The sequence below is a fragment of the Sarcophilus harrisii genome, chromosome 1 (assembly GCF_902635505.1).
Source record: "Sarcophilus harrisii chromosome 1, mSarHar1.11, whole genome shotgun sequence".
In the NCBI taxonomy this organism is placed as follows: Eukaryota; Metazoa; Chordata; class Mammalia; order Dasyuromorphia; family Dasyuridae; genus Sarcophilus; species Sarcophilus harrisii.
The window spans coordinates 308,496,270-308,520,146 of NC_045426.1; the positions used below are offsets into that span (position 1 = coordinate 308,496,270).

General features: G+C 35.3%; 1 long non-coding RNA gene across 1 annotated transcript in view; it reads right to left on the reverse strand.

Moving 5' to 3' along the window:
* LOC116420331 overlaps positions 1 to 23,877 on the reverse strand; it is a 46,508-nt gene that overhangs the window by 21,876 nt on the left and 755 nt on the right. The window lies entirely within an intron of this gene.

The following is a 23,877-nucleotide window of genomic DNA, read 5'->3' on the forward strand; positions in this document are numbered from 1 at the left end:
CACTCAAGAGTTCATTCTCTCTCCTGAAAGTCCCTTCACGATATTTTAACACAATGAGTAGAAACCCCTCTGGATTTCCAAGGAGTCATTGTATAAACAATGGAAGCAACTGACAAGTTGTTTCAATGGGACTTATTTCATATTTATATGGATGTCTCCTATCTCACATGATTACTCTGAGCCACTGATCTGCAGCTGAGTGAGTTCCAGAAACCTCTTTCCTAAAAAGTTTTTTTTAATAAAAATTGGGATTTAAGCCAGCTAACACTCAAAGGCTCTCTTGTAATTCAGTATTTTGCTCACTCAGTACCATGTCGTCATTACCTTTCACTTTTCTTACCCCTCAGATTCTGTGGAAATATCTGTGTCTTGGGGTTTTGCTAAAAGGATAGTAATTAAATCAAGTGAGATTCCTTCTCCCCTAAATCATTAGTTCAGATAAACATGAGAACAATGACTAAATGCTGCTTTTATATTTTGAACAGCATGTAACTCATACCAGCATACATAAAAACAAGCACAAGATGCTGTCTAAATTATAGTGCATAACGGTACTCAAACTCACAGTAAATCAATGAAAATACACATTGGAAAACAATGGAAGAACTTGAAATCCTACTGATGACTTACTTGTGTTTTGGAGAGAAAAATCTTAATACTATAACAAGATGATTTTATGGTCCTATAACCTATTTATTTTAGACTTCTTCTGGGTAGAGTAGAACAAAAGCCATTTCTTCCTGGCAGAACCATAACTAGAAAGGGCATACACAACAAAATAGGCCTGGGTTCAAACAGTGTGAAAGGCATATTTAACTAAGCTTTTAATGATAAATTCAGGGACTTCTAGACACAAGGCTCTGTGGGTTTCTCCCCTCATTCAGATCACCATAAAGCTGTTATGATGTAGACTATCATGGCAGAAGGGAACTGAGCCCTGAGTCAGGGAGGAGCTCAATCTTAGTGCAGTCACAAAGAAGTGCACCATTTGTAGTCTCCAAGTTTAACTAATTACTCTAATTCACCAAGAGCTAAGTTTAATTGCATTTTATAAGCTGCAGAACAGGAAATGCTGACAGTACTCTAATATTTATGTCAACATCCTGGGGCAATGCCCCAGTTAACCTTACCCTAGTAATTGTTCTGCTTAATAAAGCAGTCTAATTTGTGGATCAGGTAACATCATGATCTAATGGAAAGAAGAGATAGCTGGGCAACTGGAGAACCAGAATCTATTCTAGACTGTATAATTGGCTAGCCAAGTGACTTTGGGCAAGTCTCCTTACTAGGTCTGGGTTTTTCTACTTTCTAAAAAAAAAGAGGGTATTTAGATGCTAATGGACTCATCTTTAGAACTAAAGCTCTTTTATTTGATTACTCCCACAACAATATGCTGCTGGGTTGTAGCCATGACCAGAAACACAAACTCCATCATTTGAGATGACATACCCTACTGGAAACCAATTTGTCTTTTCATCATAATTCAGCTGATGAATCCAGCTTCCCTGTTTACCTTGGCTAGCTCCCCAGCAAAGCCCAAGAACACAATCTCTTTAGCAACAACTAGTTAGGCTTCTGAATTTTCATTTTCTATTTAACCGAGTTTTACTGATGGGGGCAGAGTTGAACAAAGAGTTAATACCTCAAAGAAGTCATCCTTGATCCACCCGAATGGACTGCCATTTGGCAGACCCTCAAAGCAAAAAAAAAAAAAAAATATGGACACAGTTATGATCCCTTACTCAGAGAGCAACTAATGACACAATCATGGACTCTCTACAGTCAATTATTGCAATTACCGGAAGGCACTGTCTTGTCATATTTCATTTACCACAAAATGGCAGCAGGGGAGGGGAGAACCACACAGGGGGCTCAGCTTATCATCTCTGTCCCTGAAATCAGGCATGTTTATAAAGAGGAGTCTGCCAGCCCCAATAAACTGCTCCTGGGTAAGTCATTAAACTTGGTGACATGTTAATTTAGGGTGATATATATTGATGATGTAAAACACTGTAACTGTATAATATGATTAAATAAACTCAACAGGGTCCAAAGCAGACCAGTTGAACCAATGTGCATGTCTCCAACTGTGAGAGATAGGGCAAGAAAAAAATATATCAGCAGCTTTAAGAGTTGATACCTCAATAGAATATCCCAAATATTAGGGTTAATATTGGTGTAGTCTATTTGGAGGTATGTTTTCATTGCAGGTGAATTAGAACCTATCATTCTCGGGTTAAAAACAAAAAGAAAAAAGGCTTTCTGATTCCTTGACATTCTTGACCAATGAAAAGTACAAAGCAGTTTTAAAATATATTAATATTTTTAATTTTATATCACCTATATCTCCCAAAATATTCTTCCTCCTCCACGTTCCAGAAAGTCATTCATTATAATGAATAAAAAGGGGGGGGGAAGTATAATCTGAGTTGCATTGTACCATACCCACAGTCCCCTACTATTAAAAAAATTTAGAAATGGGGTAGTCTGACATTTTTTCTCTAGGATGAAACTTGGTCATTATAACTTTGCAGTATTTAGGTTTCTTCATTTTTTAATTTTAAGAAAAATGGAAAAGGAATACAAAACAAAAGACAACATTGTCATGTGCCCAGCAGAACATTAAGAGGAATGTAAAATCTATAACAACAAATTACCAGATCAAGAAAGTATGTGTGTGTGTTAGTAGAAGAAATTATTCAAGAATGTCCATTTTAACTTTATTTCCTTGTAAATTATTATTTTGTTCTCTGCTGCATACCTTACTTATTTTATTCTTTACCCCCTTTTATCCCACCCCAAGCAAGTTAGATTTAAGAAAAAAATATATTTATGTATACATATAGATACATACACATGCACACACACACACACACACACACACCTCACACACAGAGAGACATATCTTTCATATCCCTGCTAACTTTGCTTTAATTCTGCTCCTTAACTTGCTTTGCTATTATTTAACTTCTCTTCATTCATGGATCTGTCTTTTTTCCATATCTTTTCCCCATGCACCTATCCCTCCCCACTTATTTCTTTATAGATTTTGGAAAATCCTATACCCTTCATTCCTGATGTGAATAGATTTTTCAGAACACCTTCCTCCTTCTAATGTCTCTGTGTCTATTCTTTCTCTACATGTCATTTATATAACATGATTACTATTTTACCTTAACTCTGCCAATCTTCCTTTTGAGCTACCCTATTGTGATATGAATTTAAACATATAGTGTACATTTCCCATATAAAAAGAAAAAAAACTTAAATCATTTGTCCATGTTGAGTTCCTTGAAAGTGATCTTTGATATTGGTTCATATATTAAATTTTCTATTAAATTCAGGCTTGATTGATAAATAGTCCTGAAAATCTGCAAGTTCCCTTAATGTTCATTTTTTCTCATTGAATAATATGGATAATTTTGCTGGATATCATATTTTTGATCACAGGCCTAGTTCTTTTGATTGTTAGTAGATATGATTCTAAGAACTCTGGTCTTTCATTGTAGCTGCTGCTAAGTCCTACCTGCATTGTAGCTCCAACATATTTGAATTGTTTTGTTCTAGTTCCTTATAAAATTTTCTCTTGATCTGGCAATTCAGAAATTTGGCAATAATATTCCTGTGTGTTTTCCACAAAAATATCATTGAGGTGGTGATTAGTGGATTTTTTTCTATTTCTACTTTCCCCTTATGTTATGATATTCCAGGACAATTTTCTTGGATTATTTCCCACATTATTGTGTAAAGATTATTTCAGGCAATTCATTTATTCTTATATTTTCTCTTCTTGATCTGTTTTCCAGATTTGTCATTTTTTGTAAGACATTTCACATTCTGTTCTAATTTCTCATTCTTTATAATGTGTTTTGTTATTTATTGGTCTCTCATAACTTTGCTAGCTTCCCCTTGCCCAATTCTAATTTCCAAAGAATTATTTTCACCTTTGAGCCTGTATCTCCTTTTCTAATTAGTTAACTTTTTTTTCATGATCTTCTTGTTTTTCTTGGATCATTTTAGTTTAGTTTAGTTTAGTTTTTCCTCAATGTTTCTCATTTGATTTTTAAATTCTTTTTTGAGTTCTTCTATAAATTCTCTCTGGGCAGGGAACTATTTCATGGTATTCTTTGGGTGGGATTTTTTACTTCAGTGTCCATCTCTGAAGATGCATGCTGGTCTTCCCTGTTCCCACAGTAGGTTTCTCTGGGGGAGTTCTTTCTAATTCATTTTTTTTTTTTTAAAGAAGAGGTATAAAGGTAAGCACCTCTAATTCCAGGGTAGGACCAGGACAGACACAAGCTTCCCTGCTCTGATGTTTCTACACTCACCAGGCCCTGTTTCCTTCTCAACCAGGGCAATTTTCCTGTAGCTCAACTGGGCCTAGAATTCCTAATCAATCCAGATTCCCTCAATCTTCTGGGCCTCAAAAACAATCCACAAACTCCACAATCCAGGAGATGAAAGTCTCTGTGGTTTCTGCTGAGACTCCAAGCACACCTAAGTAGCCTGAGGGGTTCTGATTTAGTGTTTCAGTGGAGCTAGGCCAGAGGTATTTTCATTTCACTTGGGTTAATCTCATCTAAGGTTTTTTGTTTGTTTGTTTGTTTGTTCCCCCCCTCTCCCCCAGGTCTTCTCGGGTTGCATTGGAAGGACCCAGGGTACTGCCCCAAATCTTGATTTTTTTTCAACAATCTATATTTGTCTTGCAGCACAAATTTGTTCTTTTCATGGGAGAAATCTGGAGAGCTTGAAATTTTGCCACTTACTCCATCATCTTCCCAGAATCCTTCTACAATGTTTTAATCATTTGAATTTTGTTCTTTCTAATTACACTGTTGTGCTTTCTGGGTATATTGTCTTCCTATTTCTACTTCCCTCACTCTGTATCAGTTCATATGAGTCTTCTTTCACTTCTCTATATTCATATTTATTTAAACATCCCCCAATCAACTGATACCAATTTTGTGTCCAGTTCTTTGCTACTACTACCAAAAAAAAAAAAAAAAGTGCTGTTATAATTATCTTTTATATAAAGTGGTGTAATCTGAGTCTAACTCATGCTGGTCATCTGGTAGTTCTGGATGTAGTATTAGAGTAAAATGTGACAATGATAGATTAGTTAATAAAAAGAGATTTACTTAGACATAGCATAGAAAGGATATTCAACAAAATATAGAATCCAAGTCACTAGACTTGTCCACCATCTTCTTTTTTCTGCATGAAAAATTTCTAGTTAGCAGAAAAGAGTATTGTGCCTCATGGAGCTTTGGGACAACCAACAAGTTTGAAGGGTCTTATGGGGGCCTTTTATGTTCTTGTGTGAGTTGTGAGTAGGAAGCTAGGTCAACAGTGCCTATGGCCAAGAGGAAAACAAAACAAAACAGGCCAAAAAAAAAAAAAAAAAAGAAAAAGAAAAAAGAAAGAAAAGAAAAGAAAAAACTAGCTTAACCTGAATCTTTTTCCGTCACTTATTTCCACTGGATATATGAATCACAGTGAGATTACTAATTTATAGTGTATGGACAGTTTAGTCATCTTCTTAATGTAATTTCAAGCTGCTTTTGAAAATGGTTAAAACAGTTCATTACTGAATTAGGAGTTCTTTGGTTCCAAACTTTTTGAGCTGTCCCTATAAAATCAGGCAATTGGACTAAAGGTTATTTTAGGTCCCCTTTAGCTATTAGAGAATCTGTAATCAGTCACCTTCCTATTAGCATTAGTGAAAAATGTGGTTCTTCAGTCATTGTATTACCCAATCAATCTCCTAATTAATTTAAGACTTTGAGCAAATAAATTGATCTTTTTGATTCTGAGTTTTCTCATCAATAAAATGATGGATTTGGATTACAGAATCTTTAAAGTTCCTCCTGATTCTATGTGCTAGATTTCTATTTTCATTTTTTTCTGGACCAAGAAGAATAATGGTAAATAAAATATTTCCCATCATTTCTGTTCTTCATCTTTTTCTTCCTCTACTACTTTACTTGAAAATGGAAGAATTGAATTATATGCAGATAATTTCCAGATCTATATTTTGAGTCCTAATTTTTCTCCTAAATTCTCGTCTCACGTCACCAACTGCCCTTTAGACATTTCAAACTCCATGTCTCATAGCTAAACCCAATATGTTCAAACCTACAACTCATCATCATAACTCATAACTTAAAACTCATCTTTCTATTCTTCTGGTCCTACTTTCCTGTTATGTTGAGAGCATCAGCATCCTTCTAATTATCCAGGATTGCAACCTCTTGTCATCCTGGACTCCTTACTTGTATTCACTCCATATATCCTATCTTTTGTCAGTACTCTCTTCAAAAACTCGCCTATATCTCCCTTCTGTTCATTTAATAATCATGACTCCATGAAAGCCCTCATTATCTCATATCTGTTGCAATAACCTTGTAGTTGATTTCTCTTCCTCAGGTCTTTGTCTTCACCAATCCACTTTTCACCTTCACTTAGCTGCCAAAATAATTTTCTTAAAACAGACATCTGTGTCATCTCACTACTTAATAAACTCCATCTTTTGCTCACTATTTAACGCCTCTTACAACCTTCTGTTTGCTACCTTTTTGGTCTTCTTAAACTTTGCTACCCTCTTCATATTTCAGAAATACAAGCTTTCTTGATGTTTCTCAGATGCATCATTTGGTCTCTCTGCTCCATAGCTTTTATTGACTAATTTTCCCCTGCTTGGAACTCTCTATTTCTCATGATCTCTTTCTCCTGTTTCCTTTAACTCTCTGCTCAAATTCTACTACCTGTAGGGAGTCTTTCCTGTGTCCTTCATGCCTTCTTTCTGAGATTACATTTAAATATATTTGCACACATGCATACATACATATAGATATATACATATGCACACACATGTATATATATATATCATACATACATATACACCACATGTTCACTGTTATATATAAAACATACATACAAATATTTGTATATGAAAATAGATTTCCATACATGTACATGTTTTTCATGTCTATTGCATTAGAATGTGAACTCCCTGATGCCAAAGTCCATGTTTTGACATTTTTTTATAAATGGTATTTAATAATTGCTTGTTTAATGATCATATTGTTTTAAAAATAATCCAGTGTTACACATATTATTCCCCTCAAAAGGTCACAAAAGACATTTCCTTATTAACATCTACTGCACAAACCTTTTGCTATTGACCTTGAGCTTGAACTCCTATTATTAGATGGCAAGTTTCCTTTGAGTATCTTAAAGGGTGATTACTTCTCATGGCCTCTGCTAATGTCCTTTCCATTGGCTTCAAATAATGGTGATTTTACTGGAATCGTGAAGTTCACTTTCAGATACTTAAGGGCAATCTATTTTTGGTGGAGCCAAACCTATCACTGGGTCTTGTCTGCCTCCCAATGGCAACTCAATATATTACCACCCCTTCCCCACTCCCCACCACCACCACCACATATGCACACCTGTATGACAGGTTATCTCTTCCAGGGAACAATTACAAAGGAATATAAGTTCATGAGCCATACAGGCATCTCAAATATTAATTCAGAATTCTTTTCCAATACCCAAAATCAGCATGCAGTCACCAAACAGTGGAATTTAAGCTTGATTATTTTTGGACAGTCCAAGCAAGAATTTTCAGTATTTATATTCCCTGCTCAAATTTCATTGATCCAAAGAATCCTAGAACTGGACAGGACAAGACTTTGAAAAATCATTGAATCCATGGCCCTTTTTTCAGGTAAGTATACAAAAGCATCTTGCAGAAAAAGTTATTTGGCTACATTTTCAAATCAGCAAGGAGGAACTTTGAACTCTAAGTCATGTGTAGTTCATGAGAGATGTGCCACTATAATGTTACAGACTAGGGATAGAGATTCTAGAGAATTTATATATTCGGAGCTAGAAAACATCTTAGAGATCATGTAGCCCACTCTTATCATTTTTGAGAGGAAGAAATTAAGGTCCATGGAAATTAATTGACTACTCCAAGAGCCCATAGGAAATAAGTGGTAGAGTTAGGATGAAAATTTAGGTCCTCTGAAAAGTACTGGCAGTACTTTTCCACTGAACCACACTGTATCCTCATGTGACATCATAAATGCAATTTCTCACACCAAGGCACACTTTCTTTCATCCTGCTTCCCAAGCAGATGGGACTTTCCAGTATCTCATTTTTTTTTGTTTGAGTTAAAACTCAAACATTTCAGTCATGTCTGAGCCTCTGTGGCTTCATTTGGGATTTTTTCAGCAAAATACTGTAATGGTTTGCCATTTCTTTCTCCAGCTCATTTTATAGATGAAGAAATTTGGGTAAACAGGGTTAAATGACTTGCCTACGGTCTCACAGCTAGTTAATATCTGAAGCCATATTTGAACTCAGGAAGATAAGTCTTTCTGACTCCCAGAACTCTAATCTACTAAAACCACCTATCTGCCCTATGTCCTCACACTCATCCCAAAGAGCTGAACTATGAAATACACTGCACATATTATTTTTTCCTAGTGCTTCTAATTACTCACTCATTGACATTCAAGGGCCTCCCCAACTCTGCTCCTGAGACATAGTTGAAACTCTGTGAGGATCTTATACATTAAGACCTTTTATGATCACCATTATGCAATAAAGAGCATCTGGAGCATGAGAAATGATTGCAAGCTTTTATATTTTTTAATGAGAACTACTATTTCCCCTTCTACCCCCCTTTTGATTAATAAAACAGTTGCAAACTCCCCTCACACTCTAAAGCTGGCAGAAACTAGCTTTGGAAGAGGGTATAAGTGGTAGTTGTCAGTTTCCTGATCCCAAATGGTGACTAAAATTTCAAATTCAGACATATCTTAAGAGTAATTTTTTCTCCAGATTTCACAAAATGGGGTAAGGGCAGTGTTTTATGGATGTGAGATCCATTCTTTGATTATAGCTGCTAATTTGATTTTATAAGATTTATGAATCTTCAATTTAGAATAGGTTCTAAAGTCATCTAGTCCAACGGTGTACCCAGTGCAAACATCCTCTCCTGAATGTCTATAAGCAGTGACCATCCAATCTGCTTCAACACCTTCAGTGATGAAACATGGGGCAGCTGCAGCACATTACCAATAAAGGGTTATAAAAGAGAAGCAATATAAATGATGTTTTCAGAGAGATGCATGACATGAAAAGATGAAAGAATGAGCAAAAGTGAGATAAGACCAATAGAAGTGTTGGGCAAACCATTGCTATCTGTACAAAGTCAAGATCCCTAAAGGAAAGCTCCAAACAAATAAGGTGAATGCCAAAGATTTACAAAAGAATATAAAAAAGAATAATATGGGAAAACAATAGATTCATAGATTTGGAAGTAGGAGTGAGCCTAGAAAACATTTAGTTCAACTGAATCCTTTTAATGATAAGGAAACTGATGTCCAGAAAGATTAAGTGACCTGCTCAAAACCACAGAGGTATTAAATGACAGAGCTGGGATTAAACCTAATCTCTGACTCCAAATTTAACATTTCCCCCTTCCATTCCCCCCTCCATTCCCCCCTCCATGCCTTAAATCATAAACAGGTAGTGTTCTATATCACTGGAAGGAGCATCAGTGAGATCACAGGGCTCTCAAAGTATTAATGTACATGCATACCTTGTTTCTTTGCAGCCTTCATAACACCTGGTACAACACTAGACTTAATTTAGGATTTTTAAAGATTGGGCCAGCTGCTACAATGATGCTGTCCTGGTACTGAAACCATCCATAGGATACTTCAGTGGGGACAGTGCCTTCTGAATGCTGAAAATTTTTGAAATCTCTATCTTGCCTGGCTGATATGAATCCCTTCACACCTCCGAACCTCTTACTAGATTTCAAAACAATGTATAGCAGCTACAATCAAATCCTCAGTATGATTTTCCTCTGTTCTTATTCTTTTTTTTTTCATTTTGTAATATTTGCTATAAAACCAACCCCCAGTGCAAATGTCTGATATGATCAAGGCAAAGAAAGGATAGGTTAATGAGAAGATATGCCACAAAGCATAGCATCCTATAAAAAAGTTGGGTGGTTTAATATGCTGCAAAAGGATACAGATAGCCTCTCTGATGCATAAATCATAAACTGTAAATCAACCATTATTCTCCCTGCTCACATCTCCCATTAAAATACAGAAATAAGAAAGGTCAGAGAAGTGCTTCTGAATATTAAGGCATAGGATGGAACTTACAATAGGCAAAAAATTGCATCCTTATGTGACATTAGGCAAGTCATTTGACCTCCATGAACCTTAGGTTTCTTACCTATCAAATTAGGGGTTGAACTAGATGGCCACTGACTTCCTTTCCAGTTATTTGTATTCAATCTTCTCACCTCATGAATTAAGTATCCCTATAGTTCCTTGAACTGTTCATTGAAAACTCCTACTTCTCATCACTTTGGGGTCTTATTTCAACTCAATTTCAACATTTTAAATGGTCCACTAGTATGTTTAAAAGGAGTTTGGGGTCATTATAGGGATTGTATTTTTAATATAAAAATCAAACATACACTGAACTATATCTAAAGAACAAGTGAACTATTTATAGTCAGAGAGCAACTCTACCTAGTTAGCTGTGAAACTTACATTTCATAGATTTATACTCATAAAATGACTTTTTAAATTCTCTTCTATGCCTGAACCATTTCTGAGCATATTTGGAAGAATTACACCTTCTTCATCTATGTTTTCAGTAAAATACTAACATCTGCCTTAATGGTCTCAAGATTTAACATCATTCAACACCATTCTTAATGGAGATTAAATTTTTTCTAGAAAATATTTATTAATTCTTTAGGGCATTTCAAGCACTATGCTAAATTCTAGAAAAGAAAGAGTAACAAGAAAGATAGTTACTCTATTTAAAGAATTTCTATTCTACATGGGAGAATAGAGGATAGGAATAAGACATGTACATTGATTAGCATAATGCAAAATAGGTTATAATAGAGGCAAAGGAGAAAACCAAGGTATTCCAGGAAAATATGAGAGGTAAAGGAGGACTCTCGGTTGGGATTATTAGGAAAGATGGAAGTCACAGAAGAGAGATAGGATCAGAAGACAAACTACAAAGAAATAATTAATAGGGTGTTGATCAAATAGCAATTGATAATAGACTATTCTTCTCAGAAGGTAACTTACCTAAAGAGCTTCTACACAGAGATGGTTTGATTTAATCCTTCTCAGATTATTTGATTTAATCCTTCTCAGTCTCTTCTCAAATATCCTAGATAAACCCAATAATGTAATTCACATGCCAATTAGTAAAAATTGGAAATCAGTATCTCCTGTAGAAAGATGAGGGCCCACAATCTACCTGAATATGATTATCATGATGATCAAATTTTTAAAAAAATATTTGAAATTATAATGTAAATCACAAAGTATAATAAAAATGTGAAGTATTTTCATATCATTATAGTTTCCTTCCAGTATGTCTGCACAACCTATAATTGTAGGAGTGTCAGAGATTGGATTTGAATGCAAATCTTCCTGACTTCAAATCATCAAGCTATCTACTATGACACGGTCTCTCAAAATCATATGAATCTTATTCCCCAAAGGGGACCTATTTGTGCTGGTGATTGTAGGCCTGTGCGAAAATTACTTCTGAAGAGAGAAGGATAGGTTCCAAAGTATAAGCATAAATCATTTGTTGGTCAGAAACCCATTTTTCCATTTCTTCAAATCCAATGGATTGAGATGGGAATGTAACGGTTTCAAACTTGGAAGTTGTGCATGTGGCTCAGCAAGTAGCTCAGATACTAGAAACAATAGTGAAACAATCTGCCTTCTTCATACAGTGGAGAGGAGCTTATTTCCACCTTACTTGTATATGTGTGCCCAAAATATCACTAAAATTTTGGAGACAGAAAACACTATCTTGGACTCTGTGAATAAAGTCACCAAATATAATGAATTTGTATCTCAATATCTTTGCCACCAAGAATGAGAGAAATAAACAATACTTGAGATAGCTAGACCAGGTTTAAGAGGATAAAATGAAATGGAAAATTGAGGCAAAGCATATAAATCCAAAGAAGATCTCGGTTCTCTTTCATTTTCCAAATATTTTGGCATGAACTGATTCATGAACTCAGTGACTTTCATTCACCATTTTTAAAAACTTTTCTATTTTGTTCTTTCGCAGCATGATTAGTATGGAAATATGTATCCCTGATTGCACATGTACAACCTATGTTAGATTGATATTAGATTGCTTGTTTTCTTGGAAGAGGTGAGGGAACAGAGGAAAGAAGTAAAATCTGGAATTCAAATCTTATAAAAAAAAGAATGTTGAAAAATATCTCTACATGTAATTGAAAGAATACTATTTGCAAAAAAAAAAAAAAAAGAAGTCAATTTACTCTGCTATCTTCACTTTGTCCTCTCTACCTTTTAAAAAAATTCATCTTTCCACCCTATTTCTTAACTTTGCACTTTCAGTGGGCCAAACTAAAAAGAAAGCCATTGGTGAATTAGCATCAATATTTAAATATATTGAAGTTACAGGGTCATAAGCAGGTTAAGGGCCAGGCTGGTTTTATTTTCAATTAAAAACTCAGGCATGCTAGGATTTCATAAACTTCAAAGTTAGTTTTCTACTTCTTCCTTCACTATGGCTGATTTGTTTCATTAGACAAAGTGTTGCAGAAATTGCTTTGCATTAAATAGTTATGAAGGAAAGGACTGGAAGAGTATTTTTTTTTCAAAATAGGTGAAATGTCAAAATAACTCCTTGATTTTTTTTATGTGGAGAGAAACATGTGATTACTTTTTTTGAGGAACGCATAAATTTCCCTGCTTAATAATTTTTCCTTGGTGACTCATTGCCACAATAATATTGTGCCTCTATAATAGAGGTAGTCAAAAAATTCTAATTACTTGACAGTATTTCCATCTTATGAGTATAATCTCATATTAGGATACATAGAATATTACTAAGTTGGAAGGTAGCCATAGTTAGAAAATGAAGCTGATGAAAATGAAAGCAATTCCATGTCCCCTATTTCCATCTCACTTCAGAATATCAATATTACTTTTTCTCTCCTTATACAACACACCTCCACAAAATGCCACCACTGCCACCACCCTTACTCTCCTCCTAAGTAGGAAGATCTTCATAGATATTTTCTGGAACTTATGGAATCTTGTCATTCCTAGAGAACTCCAATACCACATTTATAAATTATTGACATTTTTAGTTTTTATGTCACATTCTTTAAAAAGAAATAATTCATCCACCTTCCTTCCCCTTTCCAAAAAAAATCCCTTATAATAAACAATAAAAGATAAAGAGGAAAAAAAAACTAATTTCAGCAAAAGTAACCAATAAATCAATCAGTTCCAGCAATACATAGAATTCCAATCCCAATGTCCCTCTCTTCTAAAAAGAAGAAAGTAAGGAAGGTACATTCTTGTAATTCTCATATCTTTTCAGGGCAGAGTTTGGTCAATGTAATTGTATAGCTTTTAGTTTCAATGTTTTGTGGGTTTCTTTAATTTTTTTTATGTACACTTATATTCATTACGCATATTTTAAAAATTCTACTTAACTTTGCATCAGTTTATATGTGTCTTCCAGTGCTTCTTTGTATTCTTCGTTTCTTTATACATTATTTCCCACAATGCAAAAATATTCTGTCATATTTATGTGCCACTATTTGTTTATCTATTCTTTAATCAATGGACATCTATTATTGTAGCGGACCAAGTGTACTTGAAACAAGTAACCTTACAACCAGGTGTCAACTTATAGAATTATACTAAATACCAAGTACATGATGTAGAGGGCCAAGTGTACTTGAAACAAGTAATCTTACAACAAGGTGTTAACTCAGTGGAATAGAGATAATGATTCTCTAGTTTACATGTACTAATAATTCTCTAGTTTACATGTACTTAGTACTTAGTTAACACCTTGTTGTAAGATCAATTGTTTTACACCTTGCTCTCTACATATTATGTTTTCAATTATTTGCTACTCAATAAAAAAAGGGTTATATTTTATTGCTCATGGGAGTCTTTCTTTTTATCTTTATTTTCCTTGGGATACATTCAATAAGATTTCTGCATCAAAGAAAATAGACATTTATACCACTTTCTTAGCATAATTACAAAATCCTTTATAGACTGTATGGACCAATTTAAAGATCTTTTGGCAGTGAATGGTGCTGAACCATTTTGTCTGGATTATAAATAGAGATGTTTACATGCTATGCTTCTGGAAAGTAATAAATTGTCTTTCTATTCAAGAGATTCAGCTATCAATTTTTAGGCTTCTAAGCCTTTTCTATTTCTAGGAGACAGATTCTTAAACTGGGGTCTATGAACATTTAAAAATATTTTGATAACTACTTTTCAATGTATGACACTATGTATTTTATTTTATGAATTTTAAAAAAATGTTATTCTGAGAAAGACTGCCAAAGGGGTCCATAACACATAAGAAAGTTAAGAAAACCTGCTCTAAAAGATGCTATCCCTTGCCTATAGATTAGGTTATTATTAGAATCTTTAACATACACCTATATCTGTCTAAAGAAATGATCTGTTCCTAGAATGTCTCCTGTCTGTCTTTTTGAATTAGTCATTTCATAGTAATAGTATATTGCATACCTCCCAGGTTCAGAAAGATGAGAATCCAAACAAGAGTGGTCTCATTGCCATATGCTTTCTCCCCTACAAACAAACTTCATTTACACTCTGAAGCTTTTGGGCATATTCTAATATGCATTGTGCATTATGGATTGTACCTAGCAGAAAAATAGATATGGACCTGGGTATAAAACAGAGCTGTAAAACAATCTTAGGAAAAATTTCTCATCCATCAGACATACGACTTTATTTCCAAAATGGAAAGATGGGCTCAGGGAATTGTCTGAATTTATAAACACAACACAAAATTGTCCAGTCTTCTGAAGTCTACACATCACCAATCTCTAAGGACACTGCCAGCTGGCATGTCATTCACTGCCCAATTACAGAAACACACCAAATTCTTCTGAACAAAATTCAGGTTCTCTGCCACTTCCCACTCAGCCTTCCTTCTCCCCTTTCTGTGCTAAATTGATGTTGAAGCCATTGAGGCTTTCTAAGGAAGCACTGAGCTAAGAGAGAGTACAATCTTCTGAAGAGCTGGCAAAGCACTGATGGCCTCTCCACACCGTGGCTTCATCTGCATTGCAGCTAGGGAGTGCCAGTCACAACCATGACAAGATCTGCCAATCAGACAGAGCACAAACACAGAGCCCAGAACGGGGAGGGGAGAAGCACCTTCTTATTAAATGCCAGCTCCACTTTGGAGGGAAGGAGGTGATACATTTAATCTTCCAATCCTTTACCAAAGGCAACCGCCAGGTTGTCACCATTTATAGCATATGCACAGAAGCTATGGTCATAAAGGGGACATTTTATGAGGACATATGCTGCATGCCCAAGAGCACTGAAGGTGCTGAATGTCATTCTTGGGCTACATCATGATTATATCTCCATTGAGTCAGGAGAAGCCTAGAGGTCCTACAAGTCTGCAATCTCTAAGCAGATTCACAGCTGTGAAATATCAGATGACCTAATTTGTCTTTTCCATCGCTATGTCCTCACTTCTATAACTATGGAAATCTGCATCCATTTCACTGCAACGGATTTCATAAAATATGCAACAGGATTTGCGATTTATTTTTCAGAGTAGCAAAATCATCAGGGAAAGAGCCAGTTTGAACCCAGGGGAGGACAGAAGAGAGAAGAGGGTTGGCAGCCACATAGAAGATTCTGAATGTATATTTATTTGCTCTCCTAGGACCCCAGCATCCCAAAACAGACCCCTTTTTCCAAACAACATTCTGCAGAGAAATCCAAAACTCCTTAGGCAAGGGGGGGCGGTGCAGATGCCTCAGTTGTATTTTCTTAGGAACCCGGGGCTAACCATCCTACAAGGAATATCCCAGATGGTAAACGGAACTGAAGTTTGCACATAAATTCTCCCTGGGGAATTGGTGGTTGGTGATAGCAGGTCTAATGAAATTTTTTATTGTGGTTATTACATACAATTTGTACAGTATATCATGCACTGAAATTTCTTCTATTCCTATAAATCTGGAATTGCCATAGTAAATGCCCATGCTTAAGAACTGCTGTCGAACACAATTACCTCTGTAGACAAACTCTCTTTAGGACATAAAAACAGTTGCTACTGAGAAGGCTGAATTGCACCAGCAATTTTGTAAATATTTGAGTGATATATTTCTTTTTTGATAAGTTTTCATAGCCCTGGAAAGCTGTCTCATCCCTTAATGTATTTGCTTTTTTTCTTTTTGTTACAGTCTTAAAGATATTGTAGTTTTCAACCACAAAGTTGTAAATCAGACTATTGGACAATTGTCACTTATAATAGGCTAGGAACTTTAAGGTAATTCACTGGCACTAAGAGAATTTTCTTCCTAAGGTGTCTATTAAATACACAAATGAAACTAAAAAATTCCAGGAAGCCTTGGATTTTCTTTTCAGGTCAATTGTTTAAGGTGTGCTTGCAGATGAGACTCCCATTTCTAATGAGGTCTCTCCAAAAGAGCATTTTACATTTCAATCAATTCTAAGAATTATTCCTGAATATACAGTGCTGATTTTCACCCCAGCCAACTATACTAGACAGGAAGGAATTCTGAACATTTTTGAGTTATATGCTTTTACCAAGTATGATGTTGAAGAATGTGAGACCCTGATATTGATTTCCTACAAGTTCCAGTATTAGAGATAGCAAGAACTTCTTCAGCTACTAGCGAATAGGATCCATATATAGTTGGAATTCCTAATAATGGTTTGTAAAGGAAGACAAGATTGATGAATCATAGAAAATTATGGAAGTGGGAAAATATGTTAATTGAATCAACAGGTAGAGTTCCGATAACAAGAGGACTAAAAATAGCATGTTGCCTTAAAAGAACTAGTCCTTTCCTCTGAAGGACACAGTGCTTTAGATCAAGCATTTAAGAAATAAAATAAACAACAAGAGAACTAGCAATAAGATGATCACATTCTTTTTTTAGTGAATTCAGTGGAAGGAATCTAACAATTTATCTAAAATAACCAGGAATAAACTTAGGTCAACCTTACAGTCACATAACTGAGGAGGAAATTCTACTCCAATGTTGTTATTTATTTGTATAAGTTCATTCACACACATGCATGCGCGCGCACACACACACACACATTTGGGTAGTATTTGTCATGAAGAGATCATGAAGACTGACTCTTCCTTGACCCTTACATTCCATATTAAATTAGTCCTTTTGTGTACATGTTAGAGATATTGTAGTTTTCATCCACAAAGTTGTAAATCAGAGTATTGGACAATTGTCTCCATTTCTCCCCATTCAATGATAAGTACCATAAAGGTAAGGGATGTATAATTTTTCATCCTTTTCTCTCCAAAGTCCAATAAATGCTTCATGCATAAGCACTCTTAGCTTATGTTTATAGAAAACATCTTTGTTTTCCTTTGAAATATATTGTGTATATAATTATAGATGCAACTGTTAAGTCAACAAGCATTTATTAAGATAGGAGCTGTCCCTGCCTTCAAGGAATTCACATTCTAATGGGAATGCATAACAGGTAAAATCTATGTACATAGATGCATGTATGTGGTAAATTAGAGGTAATCTCAGAGGGAAAGCACTTGCTTTAAGGGAGTATTATGAAAATAATGTTTCCCTCATTAGAATGTAAGCTGCTTAAGAGAAGAGACTATTTTGTTTTATCTTCTTATTTTCAGTCCTTAGTGCAGTACCTGATATAGAGTGAATGCTTAATAAATACTTGTTCCTTATTTTTCTGAAAAACGAAAGTTTCTGTTCATGTTGAAATGCTAAAGAGCCCATTTAAGTCTTTGGTCTGTGGCCAGTCCAAGCCTTTGTGTTTCATTCCTCTATAGAGCCTGAAGAATAGGGTCAGATATATTTATAATATGATGATGATGAAAAATGTGAAAAAATAAGCAACTTTTCCTCCAAAAAAGTAAAGAAAACAAAAATAAGAAGACTAACCAAAAAAAAAAAAAAAAAGGAGGGGGGGAAACATTTATACTGGAAATATATATATATGTAAGAAGATTAAGGATAATGATAATAATTCATAAGAATTCTTCAAGATGTTCTTGACATTCTATTAGGGGTGGATGGATTGAATAGTACATGATTGTGTGTTATGTGTGTTTGTATATTTGTATACATGCTAATACACATAGCATAAACTATAGAAAAACCAGCAGAGCAGGCCTACATGTTGGTGGAATAATGTCTATATTTGTGAAAAGGCTGAAAGACCCTTCTCTTCCTCTGCTCTCAATGGTAACTAATTCCTTTTTATATTATTATTATAGCTTTTTATTTACAAGCTATATACATAGGCAACTTTTCAGCATTGACAGTTGCAAATCCCTTTGTTCCAACTTTTTCCCTCCTTCCCTCAGATGGCAAGTATCCCTCAGATTGGTATCCCTCAGATACCAATACATTCATTGGTAACTAATTCCTTGTATCTTTGTTGCATTCCCACTACCAAAGTACATAAAACTCTAAACATTCGTTCATGCTTATATTTTCCTAGTTCCTTACTATTCCTTATTCAGATCCACCATTTCTTTATAATGATATTATAGCATTTGGGGGCCAACAAGGATGGGAAATTTATAGGAATGCAGATTTACTATTACTAGAAAGCTCCATCTTATAGCAGTGACCAAAAAAAATTGTACTCTTCCTGGTAACATATTTACAATTTAGTTTGGGGGACAGGCTGCAAGTGCTCTGCAGAGCACTTTGTTCCTAAAGAACATATCCCAGCTAGCAACGACTTTGTATGAATCCATTTATCAGACTGACTATCCAATCTGGGGAAATGTAGGAAGGTGGAGAGATGTTAAAAGAATGCAGAATGTGAAATACCATGGTGGGGTAGGAAAGAAGGTTAAAAAACAAACTCCACCTTTTACAGAATTTCATTTTAGGTCAAACTTTCAGACTAGTCTAGAATACACAGATGATGTTTATATTCTTGTTCTTTCATCCTTCCCCCTTCTCTTCCTCCTTCTCTCTCCCTCTCTCTGTCTCTGTGTCTCTGTCTCTGTCTGTGTCTCTCTCTGTCTCTGTCTGTGTGTGTGTGTGTGTGTGTGTGTGTGTGTGTGTGTGTCTCCCCTTTCCTTTAATCCTTTCTTCCCCTGCTTGCCTTCCTTTCTCCTTATAAAAAAACTGAATTGACAGCTTATATGTGAGGGAGGTTGTGTGGGTGGGCATTAGCGTTATGTTTAAAGATAAAGAAAAGAGGGCTTTTTACTCCCACCAGAGTGCTATTTTTATTTTTGAATTTGACATTTTTTCTCAGTATACATCAAAACTTAAATCCCCTGAGCCCCCCTCACAGGCAATGGTAGACTATAGTTATTGCAATGCTAATCATGAAAACGGACCTCTAGTTCTTATTGATGATTCAGCAGAATGTTAAGAATGTCCAGAAAGGAATGTTCACCTCACCAGGTCACCCTCACCAGGGCTCCAGTTAGACCAGCCAGACACTCCATTTCAACTAGTGGGTGTAGTTTCAAGGAGGATTTGAGACAATGCACCAGGGTCTGTCCAGTTACAGGCTCCCTCAGCCAAAAACAAACAAACAAACAAACAAAAAAAAAAAAAAAAAAACAGGCCTCTCATTGAGGCAAAGAAGCAAGCACATACTTCCAACCACCATCACCAGAGGTAGTTTTCATCCTTGCACAGCCCATTTCCGAAAGTGCCAGACTGAGCTGCCCTTGCTTTCCATTTTTCATGCTCTCTCGTCTCTTGCTTAAGATTTTATTTCTCTCATCTTCCACCGAGATGGGGTTTAAAACATGCTTGGTGCTGAAAATTTAATATGCACAATAAAATTTAGCACGCAGCTCAAGAAAAAAAAAAGTCTATGCACCAAAAAATGGTCCAGTCCGGCAGTTTTCTAAATGATGTAGGAGAAAAATAATGGGGTAGAGTAGCAGAAGCCTGACCCTATTCCCATAAGACTGTAAGATTTATCACCTACATAAGCAGAATGCTACAGAAAAGAGATCTATTGACCACAGCAATAACTCACAAGCCAGTAACACGAGCTGAGATACTAGCCTGGTATTTGCTGATAGTACCTTTATTATGTGGGACTCCGAATCTTTTTAAACAGCCTTGCTCCACAAGCTACATTTTTTTTTTAATATTGCACACCATCTAGTCTTTTTCAGACTTACCATTTATTTACAATAGTATTATTTCATGTTGAGTACCAGCAAGGAAGGGAAGTTTATAGGAATGCAGATTTACTACAGGTAGAAAGCCACATCTCACAGAAGAGGACTCTCTCCACTTCCCCTCTCAGAAGAAGAAAAAAAGAAGAAAAGGAAAAGAAGAAGAAAAAGAAGAAGAAGAAGAAGAAGAAGAAGAAGAAGAAGAAGAAGAAGAAGAAGAAGAAGAAGAAGAAGAAGAAGAAGAAGAAGAAGAAGAAGAAGAAGAAGAAGAAGAAGAAGAAGAAGAAGAAGAAGAAGAAGAAGAAGAAGAAGAAGAAGAAGAAAGAATAGGAGGAGGAAGAAGAAGAAGAGAAAAGGAGGAAGCTAGTCATGCGTCTGGTAAAAGATCTTATTCTCTCAGTGAAAGAAATATTCTTCTCCTAACTAAATGTTTAATAATGGAAAAAAGCTATCCCACCACCTGTGATTCTTAAAACTTAATCCAATCACTATCACACCCCCTGTTTGGCAATATCTCCCCCCATCCACCCACTCTTACTCCCACAGGCCTTCAGGCAGGACACTTAGGAAAAAAATAATGCTGCCAACCTAAGATTTCAGGAATGAAGCTAAAATGAATCAGCTGTAAATTGCCAGCAGAATCCATCCCTCTGGGACAAAAAGATTAAATTATAATTTTGTAGTTAATCCAAGAAGAATGAGGTGGGGATGGGATCTGGAGAGGTTACTGGGAGAGAATCAGAAATTTCTCATGGGGAGAATCTGCAGGAAATAGCTTATACTTTTGCTTATGGCTCTTTGAAGATGCTGAATGGCCTTCTAAAGCCAAGAATGGCATTATTACAGACTCTGGCCAGTCTCCTGGGCATCACAAAATCACACAATCTCAGTTGGAATGAAACAAAGGCCATTGAGCTCAACCTGGAGGTGGACACAAATCCTCTAAGATAGTCCCAGCAATAGGTCATTCAGTCTCTTCTGGAAAACCTCCAAAAATGAAGGTCTTATCCCCCATGACAGCTCCTTTCACTTTGAGATAGTATTAATTATAGGATTTCTTTCTTATATCAAGTCCAAATCTGCTTTCATCCAGATTTTATTTATTATTTCTACTCTGAGGTCAAGTTAAATTAGTGTCATGGCCCTTTTGAATAGCTGAAGACCTTTCCACCCACTTTACTCTTCTCTTTTCCAGTTTAACATCCCTAGCTGTTTCAATCAATACTCAAATGCTATGATTTTCAATAAATCAATAAACATTTATTAAACACTTATTATATTACAGGCATTATACTAAGTACTGGAGATAAAAAGAGGCAGAATACAATCTTTACAATCTAATCAGGAAGCAAGAAATGCATATGGATGAATTATGTCTGTGTCTATATATAAGGTAAATAGGAAATGATTAACAGAGGGATAGCATGAGAATTAAGAGGAGTCCAGAAAGGCTTCCTGTAAAAGATGAGATTTTTGGTTGGAACTTAAAACCAGGGAGGTTAGTAGATAGAGTGAAGGAGAGAGAACATTCCAGACATAGGTACCAATCAGAGCAAATAGCCTGGAACTGAGAGATGTGTCTTATTTATAGAACAAACAGGGGGGCTAGGTTATAGAGGGTTTTGAATGACAAATAGAGCATTTTGAATTTGATCCTGGAGGCAATCTTGAGTAGGGGAAGATGATATGATCAGACCTTCACTGTAGGAAAATCGGTTTGGGGGCTGAATGGAAGATAAATTAGGGTAGAGAGAGACTTGAGGCAGAATGACCCTCTACAGACTATTGGAATAATTCAAGAGTCATCACAGTATCAGAAGAGAGAAGTGGAGATATTTGAGAGATTTTTTGACAATGAAATTAACAATCTTTAGCAACATAATGAATATGGAGGGCGAGAGATAGTGAAAAGTCCAGGATAACAAGTACCCATGGCATCTTGGTTGCCCTTTTGTGAGTGGGCTCTAGGTTGTTAGTTGATAAAGCAAAAATGCTGTATGACTAGGGCATAAAACAATGAGACCCCATTTTCCATTGTGCACAAACATACACACAAAAAATACACAAACACACACAAACCTTGCTCTGAATACTATAATTCTATTAATGCAGTTTAAGATACATTTGTCTTTTGGGGTTATAAAATCACAATGGTTATTCGTTAAGCATGCAATCCACCACAATCTTCAAGATTTTTTTTTATTTTTGTTAACTGGAAAATATGGTATAATACATATATAATACATAGATATGCCATATATATCCAAGTTTGTTGTCCAACAGCTGACTTTGTTGAATTTAAAATTTGCCCTTAAAGGGGTAGCTAGGTGGCACAGTGAATAGAGCACTAGCACTGAAGTCAGGAGGACCTGAGTTCAAATCCGATCTCAGACATTTAACAGTTCCTAGTTGTGTGAGCCTGGGCAAGTCACTTAACCCCAATTGCCTTATCAAAATAAATAACTTAATAAATTTATCCCTAAAAATGTTATTTTATTTATTTATTTATTTGGACACTGGTTCTCTCTCTCTTACCCAGGGTAGTAATACACTGGCTACTCATGGATCCACTAACAATACTGATCAGTTCTGTTTTCCCAATAATCTTAGCAAACAGAGGGTTATTGAGCTCTACTGCTTTTGATTCTCCTTTGCCTAATATTCCATTGATCCATTTCTGCTTTTAAAACAATACCAGATGCTTTATTTTGCTTTATATTAATCAGTGGTACTATTTTATAATATAGATTGAGGTCTAGAAGTGCTATTGTCCCTTCTTCTTTATTTTCATCATTTCATTGGTAATCTAGACTTTTATTTTTCTAAAGGAATTTTGTTATTATTTTATCAAGGTCTAGAACATATCCCCTTGATAATGTCTGTTACAGAATTAAAAAACGTATTATTATTATTATTTTTTTTTTTTTGCTGAGGCAATTGGGGTTAAGTGACTTGTCCAGGGTCACACACCTAGGAAGTGTTAAAAATGTATTAGTTTTCATAGCATTGTCATTTTTATTATATTAGCACAGACATGAGCATATGAGCCTGAATATTTCTCCACATATTTAAATTGTTTATTTTTTAAGGAGTACTTTTTAATTGAATTTATATAAGTGTCTTTGGGTACATGTTTGTGTGTATGAGTGTGTCTTTAGTAGATTTATTACCATGTATTTTATGCATTTTGTGGATATTTGAAATGGGATTTACTTTACTATTATTGTTTTGGAGGGGTTATTATTATATAGAAATGCTATTGATTTTTGAAGATTTACCTTGTAGTCTGTAACTTTGTTGAAGGTACTAATTCTTGCAATTATTTTCATTAATTTCTTGAATTTTTCAAGTAAACTACTATATCATCAATAAATAGAGATGACTATCTTTTCTTTATCTGCCTTTAATTTCTTTTTCTTGTCTTTTTCATTTTTGCTAGCATTTCCAGAACTATTTCAAATATTACTAGGGAGAGTGAGCATTCTTGCTTCACTTTGTTTTTCTTGGAAAATGTCCTAGTATATCTCTAGTGCATATGATACTTTCTTTTGGTTTAAATTTGATTTTTTCATAATATTTTAAAAGGTCCTTCTGTGCCTACACTTTTT